The following is a 16761-nucleotide window of genomic DNA, read 5'->3' on the forward strand; positions in this document are numbered from 1 at the left end:
TCCATTAGGAACTGGCCATGTTTTATAACCTCATCATGAGGCCTTGCATTTAGAAGAAGTTTTCTGACCTTGGTTACATCTGGAACACAAGATTGAGAAAGCCACCTCTTTTCCTCATTAATTCTGGCTGCTTCAGATGAAAGGTTGCACATTTTTTGGAAAACCAGGAGTGATTTCTTTGTGTGGGTACCCAGTCTACCAATAGTCACAGCCACTTCATTCCCTTCATCATCGCTGTCAACTGCCACACTACTGCGACTGGTAGCTGTTGCACGTGCTAGCAAGCTCAATGCATAGTGCACCGTTGTTTCAGAGGGGCGCTGAGTGGCGATGGTGGGTCACTCGTTTCTAGTTCTGTCATTTGAGCGAGCACAACATCTTTCTCTGCAATGAACACCACTTCAGGGAGCTTGATTGCTGCACGAGTCAGGTTTCTAATTATATTGAAGTCAAAGATACTGGCTTGGACAGAATTACCATTTCCAGTGTTCTCCTTGCCTCCACTGTGACTCACATCAGCATACTGTGTGACACTGAGACTTTCATCTACTTTGACTTCTTTGCCTTCTTTGGCTTCATCCACATTGACTTCTTCTCCAGCAACTGATGCATGGTTCTTTTCCCATTCATCATGGTTGTACAAAATAATGGGTAACTGGCCTGGTACAAGCATGCAGTGCTTAGTATTGCTGTACTCATACTGGCAATACTGGCATACTAGGCATACTGCCTAGGAGGCAGTGTGGCCCAGTGGTTAGAGCGCTTGCCTTGAGATCCAGAGATCCCGGGTTCAAGACCCGCTCTGACCACTCGTTGAATTTGATCCTGGTAGTCCCTGGTTCAACTTCCCAGCTGCACTTGTAAATAGCCAACTGGTTTGCCTCCGGCCAGTTGGGATTCTTAACAATTGTTGTTGTTGTTCTGTTCTGTTGTTTCGTTGTGTTTCATTGGCCCTGAAAAGCCCCTATGGGGAGCGGTCAATTAAGTATGTATTGTATTGTATTGTATTGTATAATCTGGACCAAACAGGTTGTTGAACAGGTCATTCATGCTCATGATCCAGGTTTTGTCTTCATTTTGTCCACCCCATTTTCTTTGGTCTCCAGCCACAACCTCTGTAGTAGAAAGGTTCTCCTGCGAGAAAAGTAAAGAGAAAAACTTGTTTATTAAAGTGCACATAGCCCTGCAAATTTTTTTCCTCTTGAGTAAATAAACCTGTGATCTGAAGCATTTCTGCGAAGAAAGTGAACATGAAAGATACTTTGTTCCTGGGTAGACATCACAACAGCTGTTGGACCCATCCCCCTAAAAATACGGCAGTGAAATAAAATGGCAGCATTTTAGGTGCTGTTCTTGAGACTTTGACAGGACACAGAAAATTGAGGATTCAGCCGAATCCAAAAATGTTTGCACAGTAACATTTTAAATAACAAATAAATTTATTTCAGTAAATAACACATTTGGGGGCTATGTGCACTAAAGTCAAAGATCTCAATCAGAAAGAGCCCACTGTTTCTGTAGTGTAAAGCAGATATGAGTAAAACGACTCCTAGAAGGAAAAGATAACCCCCATAATGTTGATATATATTCAAGACATTAATATTTCAGCTCAGAGGGCAAACAGGTTAATAACTCAGACTGTTTCAATTCAATTAATTTCAAAATTAATACGTGAAAAGGTAAACTGGAGGAAGGGAAAATTACATTTTTTCTATCTACAAATGCAAGGAAACCTACACCCCACAGGTGATTATTGTCATAAACATAATGACACGAAATGAAGCCAAACCATGAAGTTTGAAAGGAGATACATACAAAACAATCAGCAAAAATAAACAAGCAATCCATGTGCATTATCTCCTCAAAAATACAACATGAAGTTAAGACATCTGGGGACTATGAGAAATCCTACAATAAAGGCTCAGTGGCCTTTATAACTTCAACTCATGCCAACTGTGCCATGCAAATGGGGCAAAGAAAATCTTCAAATACCCAATCTGCTCAATTTACCCAAATTGTCCCTGGGTGGGACTGGGCTTGGAATTGATACGTACACAGTCCTTTTTGCACTTATATGCACACCTAGTACTTATATACTCGCCTAGTTGGCTATGTACATATTGTTAATGATAGCATAAAATAATGTGACAACTATGTAATTTTGGGATAATTACCATTTCCTATTTGGAATATTCAGCAACATTTTTTCGCTGGATCAAGTTATCAGTAGACAATTGTATATGACTCAAGCATAAAGATGAAAATTAACATGAAAAACTAACTTACATGAGGAAGTGTTGCAGGAAGAATCATGTGATGTTGCTCTGGCATATAGCTGTCTCTGCAGCTTGTGGCCAGCTTCAAATCCTTGATTTGAGAGGTTGCGCAGTGAACGGTGGACTCTAAAGAGCATTGGCGCATGCTCTATCGTGAGATGACCATAATCTCCTGTCCCAAGACTCGTACCAAACAACTCCAATAAAAGAAACCCCCATTCTTTGCACTAAAAATAAATGACAAGAATTATTATTGATATTAATTACTTGAAGAACCAGTGTGTAAAATTCACAGCATTGACGGTATTTAGATCTACATACTGGCAGATTGATTTGAATGTTTTATTAACCTGCAGTTCTAAGGCATGTTTAACATTGAAGAAGTAAGGAAATGTATTGAAAGAGATCAGTCAACCTGCAAATCACCCGCACTTAGAAAAAACAATTGTGGGTTACTTTTAAAGTTTGTCAATGAAAACGAATGAAATGGACATACCTTTCTATGGAAAATATCAATGAGATGTTCCTCATCTTTTTCAAAATTCCTGTCCCTTGTGACTTCAGCAATCTCCATTCACAGACAGCATACCTGTTAAAAACATGTATGTATTGACGATGCAGAGCTTCATAAACTTTTCACGACCATTCAGGTCACTGAGATGAATCTTGATGCCCAGTCACACCGATTAGAGATGACACATATGCATTTGATGAGTGCATTAATAGGGAAAAAGGGTTAAAGATAGGAAACAAAACCAAAGAAGGAAAAGGACAGTAAAGGACTTAAGTCTAAGAGGCTCACCTTGATCAGAAACTCCTTGGTTAGGTTTCCTGCATAAGAGCTGAGCTCTTTATTTTCCTCTTTCTGCGGGAGCTTCTTACTCATTCGTCCCTTTCTGCCTTTGAGCACTGGCGCCGGCTGAGTGGGTTGGTACATGCCAAAATGCTTTTTGATGTTCAATCTCTTTGGCAACATCAAATAAATAACAGGAAACAAAACTTAGATACTGTAAATTGCCGCTTTTACCCCTTTCCGCCGAACAGGGCTGCAAACAACAGTTGGACAAGGGACAATGTCCAACCAAAATTTGGCGATTTCTGATGAAATCCGGCTGTAGTCTGGCAGAATCCCAGGACAATTTTTTTGCCTTGTAATGCAAATACCAATATTCTTTGTTGACAACGTGTCACAATAGATTAGCAGGTTTGCATATCAAGCAGTACTGTAATATGACATCTGACCCCACTTTTAATGAAAGAGTATCAACAGATAGAAAAATACATGGAAATGAATGTCTCTTTGTGGATACAACCAAATCTCCAAATTTACTGTTTTGTCCAATTCAAAATTAAACTAAAAGACCTCAATCTCTTGGCTCTTTGGTTTTAGACTTATAATATAATATATTATTACATGGGTAGCTCCGTGAGCGGGCAAGATGAACCAAATCCTGCGCTGTGATTGGCTACCCAAGCGGGCAAGATGGAGCGATCTTGCCTGCTTGGGATTACGCGCTTTGTCCCGCAAGAAAAATTTCTCTGAAGCCGGCGCAACAAAATTCTGTTTCGTAATTTGTCTCCCGAAAAGTCTTTTCCGTGACAGTTAAAGATTTCTTGTGGTCTCTGTATCGATGGAATTGGAAAACGAGAAAACCGAATGTGTCAACGAGAATGAAAACAAAGAAAACAAAAATGTTGACGAGTTTCATGAATTTATTTTGCAACAAAAACCGGCAAACACAAAGGTTAAAACACAAAGTGACATGAAGGCATGGAAGCAGTTTTGCTTACAAGAAAACGAGAACAGGGAACTGTCTGACATACCTGAGGAAGAATTGAATTTGCTGTCGTGCAAATTTTTCAAAAGTTTGAAGAAATTAGACGGCACAGAGTACGAGCCTGGCAGTTTGACGTCCTTTCAACGAAGTCTTCAACGCTCCTTGAACGAAAGAGGTTCAAATGTAAATATTATTGAAGGAGACAACTTCAAACTCTCAAAAGAAGTCTTAAGTGCCAAACGCCGACAACTTGTCGTAAAACATGGCAAAGGGAACAAACCACAAGCTACCCGTGAGCTGACAGAGGCTGAGGAAGACAAGCTTTTCGAGTGCGGTGAATTTGGGACCTCAAATCCAACAATCTTGCAGCGTACCTTGTGGTGGATAATTGCCCTTCACTTTGGGTTCAGAGCTCGTGACGAAAGCCGCCGATTAAAGTGGGGAGACGTCACTCTGGAGAAAGACCCAGACACGGAGAATGAGATTCTTGTGTGGAGATATGAGCGAGGGTCCAAAACACGTCAAGGCCAAGACAAGCCATACAGTGTTCGTGCTTTTCATCCTACTGCGCAAGCAACCGGGAATGAGCGTTGCGCGGTTAAAATCTTCAACGAATTTGCTTGCCGTCGTCCTTCGGAGATGAATAACCAAGATTTCCCCTTTTACCTCGCAGTCAAACATCAGCGAAAACCAGATGACGAAGTGTGGTATATGCGAAGTCCGCTTGAAAAAAATGAAATCGGCAAATTTCTCTCTACCGCTGCGAAAAATGCTGGTTTACAAGGCAGAGTAACCAACCACTCGGTGAGAAAGACCTGCATTTCGCGTCTCCTCGATGCAGACGTCCCAAATAATTTTGTGGCACAGTTAAGTGGTCATCGCAGTCTGAAAAGTCTCGACGATTACAAATCGGCCTTATATGAACATCAACGGCGAATGTCCCTTGCGCTGAGCCGCTCGAGCAGCAACCGGCCGGCTAGCATCTCCACTCGCACAGAAACCACAACTCGTTCCACCCCTTCAGTTACCAGTGTTGAGTCTGCCACCTTTAATCCAGTCCAGATGGGCTCAGGTTTTTTCTCAGGAGCAACGATTGGAAGTTTTAACAAATGTACCTTCAACATCCAGCTTACGTCGGGGCAGCTTCGCACCACAGAGCCGAGCGACAGTTCTTCAAAGCGCCCAAGGATCGGCGAAAGCGACGGCCAGATGAAATGAACACCTTTGCTATAATGGTTAAGCACTCTTTAGAACTTAAGTGCTCAAAATTTAAGCCATTTTGGGACATTTTTAAGGTTCAAAAGACTTTTCGAATTTGCCTCGAGCGGTTTCGTACATTTGTCATTCCATTCAGACGTACGCGTTAGACATTTACTCGTCAAAAATGTAAACCAATCAAATGATTGTATTTCTGCATTCATCCAATTAGGATAAAGGAGAACGCGCCATTGATTTTTGCATGTAACTAGCTTTGTTTTCAGTCACTGAAAATAAACCAAAGTACAAAGCTCACTTTTTTAGTGTCTTATCCCATATAATAAATCCTTTATTGACCAAGCTTGTTCGGTCAAGATGGCTGGATATTGGCCTCGTTCTTTTTTTGCGAGTTTATGGACCTCGTCTCGGTCCATAAACTCGCAAAAAAAGAACTTGGCCAATATCCAGCCATCTTGACCGAACAAGCTTGGTCAATAACCCATACATATAATATAATATAATAATGCTTAGGATGCTTTTTCATTTTCAACTACAAATCATTTCAGTGTACTACCTGAATTTTCCAAGTTGATTTCTTCAAGTCTTGTCCCAAAATCCCTAACATAAATGCCACTCTCCAACATCTCACCGTAGTACTGTAAAGTTCAAGAAAAAAAATAGACCTTAAGCAAATACATTTTGTAACTTTAATTGATCAACTCAATATCTCGTGAAGTCCAGTAATCAATAATGTTTTCACAAAACATGTACTTCATCATTTTAATTAAAAATAATTTAATTGGAACAGAACTAGGTTTTTTTTAACCTAGGAGGATTATGAAGATGCCCTTGTGAAAAAGACATTCAGTCATATCATTTTTAAGGTGACTATTCAAGGAGGAGTAACTGTGAATCATTATAATATCTCCAAGCTATAAAGGGGTAGTACTACCAAAATAATCACCTTTTGTCATGCCTCGCAGAATGATATTTTAGCCGCTTCATTATCTTTAAAATGAGCTGCAAGTTTTGAAGATGGGAGTGATTTGTCAACTATGTCTTCAATAGCACTCAACATTTGACGTTCAGTACTTCCTGGAAAAAAAGGAAAAAAATAATATATTATATTTTTTTCCCTTACAGTGATTTAAACTTTCATTGCATGTTGAGAAGTGGTAAAAATTACTGCGACTACAAAACAGGCAAATTTCATGACAGTAATTTGAACTGAAGGGACAGATCTGATTGTCTTACAAACATTTTCTTAACTAGTTTACAAAACCAGGAAACCTGTGTTTTTTTCTCCATGACCTCCCACTCCCCTAGCAAAATTAAGTAACCCAAAACAATTAAGCCATTTTTAAAATTGTCTCAAGTCTCTCACGGCAAGGCTCCCACGAGATGAAAATACATTTTTGATATATGGTTAATAATATGTAATACTGTGTAACTGACCTGAACAAGAGGCAAAAGAAATGTTGTTTCTACCAGGAGCTGTTTGTTGTCCAGGTCTCAATTTTACCGTGATCCGGTCTGCTTTGAAGTTCTCTGGGCCATACTTTGATAGTTCATCATTACACTCTTGCAGAGAACCAATTTCGTAGGCCAGAAGACCAACACTTTTCAAAATCTGCTCTGTATTCCGCATCTCGCAATGCAAAGCACAAAGACACAGAGAAGACAAATCCTCATCAAGTAGGCATGTCAGGTCATCTCTCAATCCTTTAAAGCTGAAAACAGGTAGAAGGATCACTGCCATATATGTATATAATATCAATCAAAAGTAACTAATCCACAAAAGACAGGAAAGAGGGAAAGCAAAAGTAAAACCTACTGGTCTTTTATTCATATCATGGGAAAAAAAGCAGACAAAGAAAATATAACACTAGCACGGCCAGGTTCTCATAATTCTGTGGGTTGAATTTATTGATGGTCCTCATCCTAACTGCCCCAAGGGTACTCTGGTTTAAATTCCTCTCTCCACAAAAAATGTGCATTACTAAAATTACAACTAAATCTTGACAGTGAATAAGAGAACTAATCTGTGGATTTCCACCACAAATCACATTGTATCTTTTTATTTTAATAGCTACCTGCCGATGTTTGCTTTCACTTAAAGGAAATGCTCAAGACAAACCTCATGCCTTCCTAAATCACAATCACAAGCCTAGGAAATAACATAAACATTGTTAATAGCATTAACCAGACTTGCAGAGAGCTGTCATTACCTTTGATGCAGTAAGGCTACACAAAGAAAGGAGGTGGTCAAATTCTCAAGATAGCCTTCATTGGCTATTGCCATTTAGTCATTTTCAAACTTTGAATAGCCAGCAATCTTCATTGCAGTAGTCAGCAATAATAGCTGGTTGTCGGCTTCTTAATTATCATGATAGCTGCATGGAAATTCTAATGTATCTAGTCACAGTAGTGACTACTCCGGGTCTGGCTTTTAGTCAGAATTAAAAGGTGGACATCTTGAATGCATGTTTAACTCGACCACACAATTTTAAGAGATCAGGTGCATTGTCTAAAAATTTCTTCACAAATTGGGATGCACAGATATCCCTTAGCTACATGTTATCATCACCTGAGTTGTTACATAATAAATGCCGAGAGTGTCTTAATTACTCCAAAGATTTATTGTTTTGGGATTTCCACTTACCAACTATTACTTTTGCATATTTATTAAACAATAATATAATATTGCCTGTTTTATAATGTAATGGTAAAATAACCTTACCCTTAATGCCATACAAAAAATGCAAAACTCAACAGCTAGGCCTTGCCCTCCAAGGATGAAGTCTTCATCCTCCAGTCTTGCCAGTATTAGCAGCAAACCCTTGTAGTCTAGAGTTACTATAAAATAAAATAAAATAAAGCTTTTTTTCCTCATGAAAAAATGCCTGGAAAACAAATACCACACTGTTCCCTAAGACAAATTGCAAAGAAACCCAAGGCTTCAAACGGAGCCAAGGTAAAAAAAAAAGTCCCTCAAGTGCCCTGGGCTACTTCCTGTTCTTCTTTTGCACTCATTAATTTCATATATATATTTTTCGTTATTACCGTTTATATGTCCCACAGGATAGTTATAATCAACTTTTACCTCCACTGAATAGCATAGGCAGAAGCAATTTTCTTACCTTCACATCTACCGCTATTTCACATAATCATGGACAATTTTGTTGTCAGTTGACCTTACACCTGTAATTGCCATTGAATTTGCAATTGGGTGGGAGAAATTTCAGTAAGACAGGGTCATATTATCAAATTAAAATTATTGACATTGACATGGTTGCAAACAATACATACCTTTGAATCGCACACGATAGTGCTTGCCATCAACTCAAATCCCATTTCTTTTAATTTCTTCTTTCCGTTTGTTAAGATTAACAAAAAGCTTTCTCAGATCCTTCCTTGAAAATAAATATCAAAAAGGCATCAAGGGTACGCACAAGACTTCATAATCATTTACTGAGGGTACGTTTGGACACACATCGATTGGTTATCAATTTTAGGTCACTAGAATGGATTTGCAGCAGCAATTTGTTTTTGCTCTTTCTAACTTTGTGCTTTATGTCACAATTCACCAAGTTAACTAGATCCACCAGTAGTTTATTCTAAGCCGTTTATTCACAACAATTTTATCTGGATCAGAAACACTGTGGCAGATGTCAAACGGTTTCAACTATTATTTAGCTAGCTACCGGTACTTATTGTCATGTACATTCAGCCAGAAGTCCAGAAGTTAGTATCTCTTTTGGTCATGGGTCTGTACTCTGATAGTGACGGAAATGTGACAAAACAAGATAAGAATTAAGAAAATGCCGCTTGGCATGTGTATTCCTTTCTTCACATAATGTTTTTGCATCATGTATGCATTATTACAGTATGATTGCATAGCCAAATGAAATCTATTTCTTAAATATATAGGGTATAGACAAAACAATGATTACTGACAAACCTCTTTTCTTTACAATTGGCTATAGCCAGAGGATAGACAGATTTGGCGCTTTGAGAAGATCAATGTTTTGCATCAAGGGGAACAACACCAACTGTAACTTGATCCTTACCTAAAATATAAAAAAAGTATTTCACATAAATAAATTCTTGGAAGAACACTGAATGCTGGCATAATAAACGTAGTATGGCATCAACTATATAAAGAGGAGGAACAATTTATTAGACACAACATTTTTATATTATTTCTGAGAAACACACGGGAAATTGAAGTAAACACTGAACAGTGTTCCACACGGACATCTTTACAAAGATGACCTAGTCAATAACACTTGACCTGTCATTACTATTATTTAAAAGAAAATTATTTAGAATTTAAAATATCATGAATAACAAAAAATGACAATGACTTAAATATTACTTACTAATTCATATATTTCTTTCTGTGCACTTACCAAAGAAAGGGCGTCCATCAATCTTTAGATTAAAGACAATGTCATCAGGGAGTGAACCATGCAGGCGCATTTCCCTGATGACCCAAATGGTGACACTCTTGAGGTTGACCTCGTACCCAGGAACTTGGGGAGGAAGACTTTCAATACCAATTAGGCTTCTAGTTACATCAAAATGGCCCTTCCGCAAGGCAGCAATGTTGTTTTTTAATGGGATGATGGCGTCATCTGACTTTTTCTGGGAATCATCAAGTAATATTCTCCATTAAGTAAACTATCTGCTCATATATGCCTTACCTCAAAGAGCAAAATCCAAAGTTTTGTTTCGAAATTGATCTTAGGTTAGGATAGGACCACAACAGAGAGCTATACCAGTAGTCTTCAATCTTTCCTGTAACCATTTTCTAGTGTTAAAAGTTGATACCACATGAAGTGGTGCAGAGAGTGTCTTGTCTGGCAGTTATTTGCCTCAGTTATTAGACTAATGCTTGCAAACTTGAACTGCTTTTGTCACGAAAATTAAATCTTTTATCAATCTTAAAAGTTTGCTGTAGTGCAGACTAGACCGAAGAGAGCACATTTTATCCTGGATCTGACCACAACAATAGTTCAATACATAAGACAAGGTAAGTTAGCCTGTACACTGTGGGGAAAAATCACATGAAAAATCATGGAAATGAAAAATGGAGAATAAATTCTGCACATTAATCAAAGGGGTAAGAGGAAAAACTCTATGACACCAAAATTTTTTGCTGAGAATGAATCCCATCCCCTCCCCTGCCTCCCCCCATCAAAAAAGGTCCATCCTTACAATGTCTACAAGGAAAAGGAAAGGACAAGGCTGAGTACAACTTACCCCTGTTCGTCCTAATTTTGTTAGGTTTGTCAAGTCTTGCCAGGCACTGTCCGAAATCCTCGACTTCAGTTTGAAGAGCAAATATATCCAATCTGGAACTCTCATGCATCTCGCTCTCTCGTCCCAAGCCTCTTCCAAGATAAGCTTTGAGAAAGCTGCTCGAACACCTTTCTCCTGGGCAAAGGAATCGAACACACTTCTGAAGACTTCCCGCGCGTCGTGACCAGCTTTTCCTGAAAGGGAACAGCACTCTCCAAGTACAGTGCTTAATGATTGCCCATTCTTTTCACACACTCTTGTTGTCTCGTTCATTACATCTACCACTGTCTCCCGTATTTTCTTTTTTTTTGAAGGCAGGAGAGAGGTCTTCATTGGCTTTGAGTTCATTTAGGGTCCTCGGCCTCTTCTCGGATTTTGGCGAGACGTCTTGAGGGTTTTCAGGAATTGGCGCGCTTTTTGGTTTGGGCGGGCTCGGTGTACTCGGTGGAGTTGGCGGAAAACATGAAGACACATTACCGGTGATCCACGACACGATCCTTTGGAAGTCCTCGGAATGGATAAACGGCAGTTTGTCTAGCGACTTTTGGCGTAGGATTCCAAGCACCAGGCCAAAAGCTGAGGCAACGTACACCTTTTCTGTTCGTCGACCGTCGGCCGAAAACCAACTCACGGACGTGGGAACTCCGTTGTCTCTGAGAAGATCATCAAACTCTATTTGACGGTATTCATCAGGAAATACCCGAACATAACCCAACGAACAAAACCTGGAAGGTTTCCCACTGCACAAAGCCGAATTTAGCGCAAACCAAGACTTATTTGGATCCAACGAAGCGGACAGTACTCTCTGTAAAACCAAACCGTGGGTCTCACCACCACTTGTACACTCCATGCTCACCAGAAGCTACTGACAATGTTTCTGTCGATAAACCCCGCTGTATATATTCAAACGTGGCGCCAGTTTACGATAACAGTACCATATATAGTTAAATCCAGTTATGTCCATTGTCGAGCTGGTCGTACTTTTAATTGTACGATCCATATTTACTATAACAAAGTCGATATTTTTCACGTTTACACTCGCTCGTGTGTAAAAGGAGTAAACCGCATGCCAGAAAATGTGGGCTCCCGAGAAACCAAACGCCGAGCCAACTTCGGAATTAGACGCTGACTGACGCTAACATTACCTTGTTCCACTAGCCGGTCGCACTGCGGGAAAATATGCATTGTAAATGTTTCTTTGTACATGGACGAACACACGGACGAATATACTGGCGCGAATCAGCTGTGGTCATATCACTCAGTATAATATTTTGCTTTTTGAGGAGTGAGGAAAATTAACCTGCGATCAAACGCTTTTTTTGCTAACAAAAGCGGGACTTTCATTTGGAAAAAGCCTGATCACAAATTAAAACCAGAGAATGAAAACAAACTTTGCCGGCTCTTTTATTCAAATACTCCCTTTTATTCACGTAAGTTAAAACACAAGCGTTAATTCCCTATTTTCATTACTATGCTCTTCTTTTGCTCCCTGCGGTCTGAATGACTGTTAATAGTATCTTTATTTAGTACAGACCAAAGTAACTACTAACTGGTACAGTGTCCAGCAGTGAAGAGTTATCTGCTGTGAAAATTGAGAATCGAATTTCTCATCATTCGACAAAATCTGTCAAGCGGTGACGTGTGAATGATACGTTACATTCGTTTGCCAAGGTCTCCGAAGCATCGTACTGCACAATCCATCAACGCTTGTATTGTATTATATTGCGTAATCGGGTAACTTTCGTGTACCCATGGCCACCGGAAAGAACCAGTTGCTAAGGCTTGAGGGTTCTCATGAAATACAATCCCCAGGTATGCTGATGTATGTATGTATGTATGTATGTATGTATGTATGTAGGTTTGTATGCATAAGCAACTGCAATCAGTTAAACAATCGTTAAGTTGCAAAGCAATCTGATGCAAGAAAAGTAACTGCAGAATACCACGGCACTATTGTTAACATTTAGGGGGCATTTTTTGAAAAAAGCGCCAGGATACATTGACGAAATTCTTAGGCTAATGTGTTTCGATTTATTCAGTGATTTAGCTTATGTTTTATGTGAAATCACTGTATTTGTATAGGTAATCACATGATTTCGAGTGCAATTTGGAATAAATAAGCACGAGAAAATTTTTTCAAAAACGACCAAAATTTATTGTATCGAAAACTGAGAACATTAAGAAGAATATAGTTTTCGTTTAAGGCATACATTTTTGCTAAAGTTCGTAGTTTCTTCACAAAAAAATACCTTTCGAATTCTTCGTGCTGCTTGCATCACTTTCAGGAAACCAGGTTCGTAATCGGTTCCGTCTTGTTCACTGAAACATGGAGGCGTAAAGTCGCTCTAGTACTTTATCCAACTGCTTGGGAAGAATCATCTCCAGGTTTTTCTCAAGTCTATTTTCATCACACAACTTCTAAAAAAGGACTAGCTATTTACTCTCGCGTGTTTAAATTGGGTGAGGAGCTTCAAGCTCAGGATACTAAGAGGGAAAAGAAGAAAAGTGCATGTTCTCTTTTAATTTTAGAAGCAGCATTACCCTTCATCTCCATCAGTGCTCGGAAAAGGTTAGTTGTGCAAGGTTCCGGGGTGTAAAAAGATGATGAAAAGAAAGGATTCAACAAGCCACGTAATGGAAGCGGCCAGTTCTCATTATGTGCTCCAGTTAAGAGAAATAAAACGACTTTGTTGAATAATACACAATGTAAGTATATTCTGCTGCGGTAGATTCCACTGCAAAGTTGTAACAGAAGATCACGATGTGAAGCGCGACCATTTCTGCATCAAAATATACAGAGCGTTTTCACTCAAAGTGACCAGCAGCCGTATTGGATTACTGAAACAAAAGAAAGGATTTGCATAAAAATAGAGTTCAATTCCCGGAGGATAAGTTCGGTATATCATAATGTCCGCCATTCCTTTGTTTTGGAACACCAATATGGCCGCCGTGACGTCATGTGATAATTCTCTATACTCAGCTTTCAGTTCTAGGAGCGTTTTAAAGTTTTTTTCTGTAACCTTTTTATCTTGTCGAGCTTAAAGACTCTCGTATTTAAATAAGTGAACTGATTATCTTTTTTCAGAGGTGTAATCCCGAAAGAACATCTTTGGAAGTAGAAAGCATTGCATCCTTCCGTTGGAAATTATTAAACTTCCCGGCAATCTTAAGGGACCAAATGGACACCACTGGAGATGACCCCATAACAAGTGACGCGTTTTCACGTGAGGGGCATAAGTGGTGGGGACTACTTACGGATAAAAAAAGTTTGTTCCTTCAATTAGTATTAGCATCCCATCCAATTACAGCAGAATTTCGGTAAGAAATTGTTATTAATCTCGCAGATATTATCATTATTACTATTATTTTTATCATTATTATTATTGTAATTCTCTGATATTGTAGTCACATCATCTGAAAAAGATCTTGGTGTTCATGTTTCTTCGAACCTACCTTGAAACGTTCACATTGAATTAACAAGATGTCGGGTATTATTTACTGATCGTGCACTAAGTGATGTGACTCAAGTGGTTTTATGCAAGTTTGCCCTCCCTATACAGTAGAAAGAATTATGGCAGTCGAGCGTGTTCAAAGACATGCTACCAAATTTATTTTGAAATGTGATCGAACTTACCCTGATCGTTTACCTAAACTAGGTTTATCGGCTCTCGAGTTCAAAAGGGAGGTCTTGGACTTTTGTTTCTTCTTCAGATGCCTTTTTCGTATGTTAGCTTTAAATAATGAAAGTGCGATTTGAGAAGTACAGAAGATATATGGGCTTCCTATAGGTCCTAAGAACTAATCTTTTCAAATTTTAGAGAATGATAATGATATCGTCATCGTTACTCTTCTTCGTTATGATTCTCGTGTCTTTGCACAGCGGTTTCATCACATTCTTCTGTGTGCTTGTCATAGGATTGTATTGATGCTTGGACAAGAAAAGGAAAAAGAGTTCCGTTCAGGAAATATAACATTAAAGGAAGGAGAAATGTGGGGTAGAGATGTCTGTGACATCGAAAGTTTTGTGGAGGAAGACGTCGGATAAACATTAAATTTATTATTTTTTACCTTAACATGTAAATGGTTTATAATGGACCGTATTGCTAAATGGCGGTCAAGAACCTATTCTTTTGTCTATGTGCTAATCATCCTAACTAGCTTCACTTTGGAAAAAAAATTCTTTTGAATTTTGCTCGTGTTTAGGAGGGTAGTTAGGATGATTAGCATAAAGACAACAGAATAATTACTTAGCCGCCATTTATGAATACGGTCTATTCTAATTCAACATTTACCTGCCGCATCTGTGTTTTTCTTCGTTTTATACAAAGTTATCAATTAAAAGAAGAACTTTCTGAGATAATTATTAAATATCACTTACTTAAATATGAGACGTTTGTCAGAATTTTGAGGAGTAGGGAAAACGCAAAATAGACGTAATCTTGGATTTGAATGCAATCTCGGTAACTTCTCAAAGCGTTAGGAGCTTAAAGTGTTCATATTGGGGTCTGGAGTATGACTTTCTTGATGTAACTTTTCTTCCAGAAAGTGTACGTTACATTAGTACTGTACTTTACTTAGTACAGGGATATAGTCTCAAATGTAGAAAGGGAATCATTAATTGGTATCATTTAGCATTATAGGGGGGCGATAAAAGCATTGTGATTTGAAGACTGAATACTTCTCGTGGATCAAATTTAAATACACTTGTGTATGTATTAACACATCTAGATGAAATAAAGAGACAGAAATTAAAAGTAAGAGGGTGGTCGATTACTTTTGACTGCCTCGAGTTTTTAACTTGTGGGAATTTATGACATACGGGGTACGGTTACGTGTTGCCTAAATTTGCGTATTCCTCTTAACATCCCCTACACCTACACTACGTGATAACAACTGATAACATAGCATAGCAATGCGTCTTACAGGGTGTAAGCGTAAGACAAGCGTTAAGGAAAACTGACGCCTGAAGGGGGATAAAAGAAATATTTTAATTTTTGCGGTGTAATTTGCATATTTCAAGGCTACTGCTTGGGCGTACAATAGACCTTATTCACGATGGTCGCCATGTTGGATTTGCTATTTTCATGCAAATTACCTACACACCTCTGAGGGGGGCACCGTTTGAGAGCTTATAACGAACATCTTAGCCACACATATGATTTGTTTCACATTCATTGAATGTTTATCACCTAAGCAGTAGAAAGTCAAACTGTAAAAGGCAATCAATAGATAAAAAGTTATTACAAAAGGTACTTAATTCTAAATACTTAAATGGAGTTTTAGCAATGTTATTTCAATATTTCTACAAGACGATTTTCCGCAATTTGACTTTTTTCCAATGTTGGTCCCCCAACATAACACATGGCTAATTTGCATGACAATTTGAAAACCAACATGGCGGCTGTTGTGAATAAGGCCTATTCTATGAAATTTTAAATAGAATTAGGTTGTTGCTATGGTAATTCTCTACAATCACAGAATCGTTGGGTCCCGGAGAAGTCACTATAAGGTAAATATTTTAATATTTCAAGCTAAATATTAATGACACAGCAAATTGAAACTGATTCTCGTTAATTGTTCCCTGCCTTGGTAGCATTAACTTGAGCTCGTCATGCTTACAATTCCAAGTTGACGTACCATGATTCTTGCAACCAAATTCAATTTTTCTTTTGAGCTCGATCTGATTTTTTTTTGAATGATTTCTTGTTAATTATAGTTGAACACGATCAAGCTCGATAGATCGAACACCATTACATTATACCGAGGTCGATTGCCAACCATGCCTTTTTAACCGTGGTGCATTCAAACACCATCCTCGGTTGTGGTGTGATCGTGTACAATTGTTTGGTCGTACTCGGTTTGTGCTGAACATGCTCGTTTGACCAGAAACCTCAAATGATCCAATCTATCTAGCTTGATCGTGTTCGATTATTGATTAACAAGAAATCATTTTTAAAAAAATCAGATCGAGGTCGAAAGAAAATTGACTTGGTTGCAGGAATCGTGGTATGTCAGCTTGGAATGGTAAGCATGACTGTTCCATGCTTGACGAGATCCAGCTCAAAAAAATCGAGCTCCAGTTAAAACTTGTCCATCATTACTTATACGTAAAATTTGCCAAGCTGAGTGGAACTTGGTGGCAATCTCTTATAATGCTACTAAGGCAGGGAACAATTACAGAGAATCAGTTTCTCCATAGACTTTTT

At 38.7% G+C, this 16761-nt stretch overlaps 2 pseudogenes; both read right to left on the bottom strand.

The window, feature by feature from the left end:
• Window positions 1–286: 286 nt before the first annotated feature.
• LOC137995821 (uncharacterized) lies at window positions 287–5895 on the bottom strand (annotated as a pseudogene).
• A 326-nt stretch (window positions 5896–6221) lies between these two features.
• On the bottom strand, window positions 6222–11405 carry LOC137995822 (uncharacterized; annotated as a pseudogene).
• Window positions 11406–16761: the final 5356 nt, after the last annotated feature.

Source organism: Montipora foliosa, chromosome 3 (genome assembly GCF_036669935.1).
Source record: "Montipora foliosa isolate CH-2021 chromosome 3, ASM3666993v2, whole genome shotgun sequence".
Classification (NCBI taxonomy): domain Eukaryota; kingdom Metazoa; phylum Cnidaria; class Anthozoa; order Scleractinia; family Acroporidae; genus Montipora; species Montipora foliosa.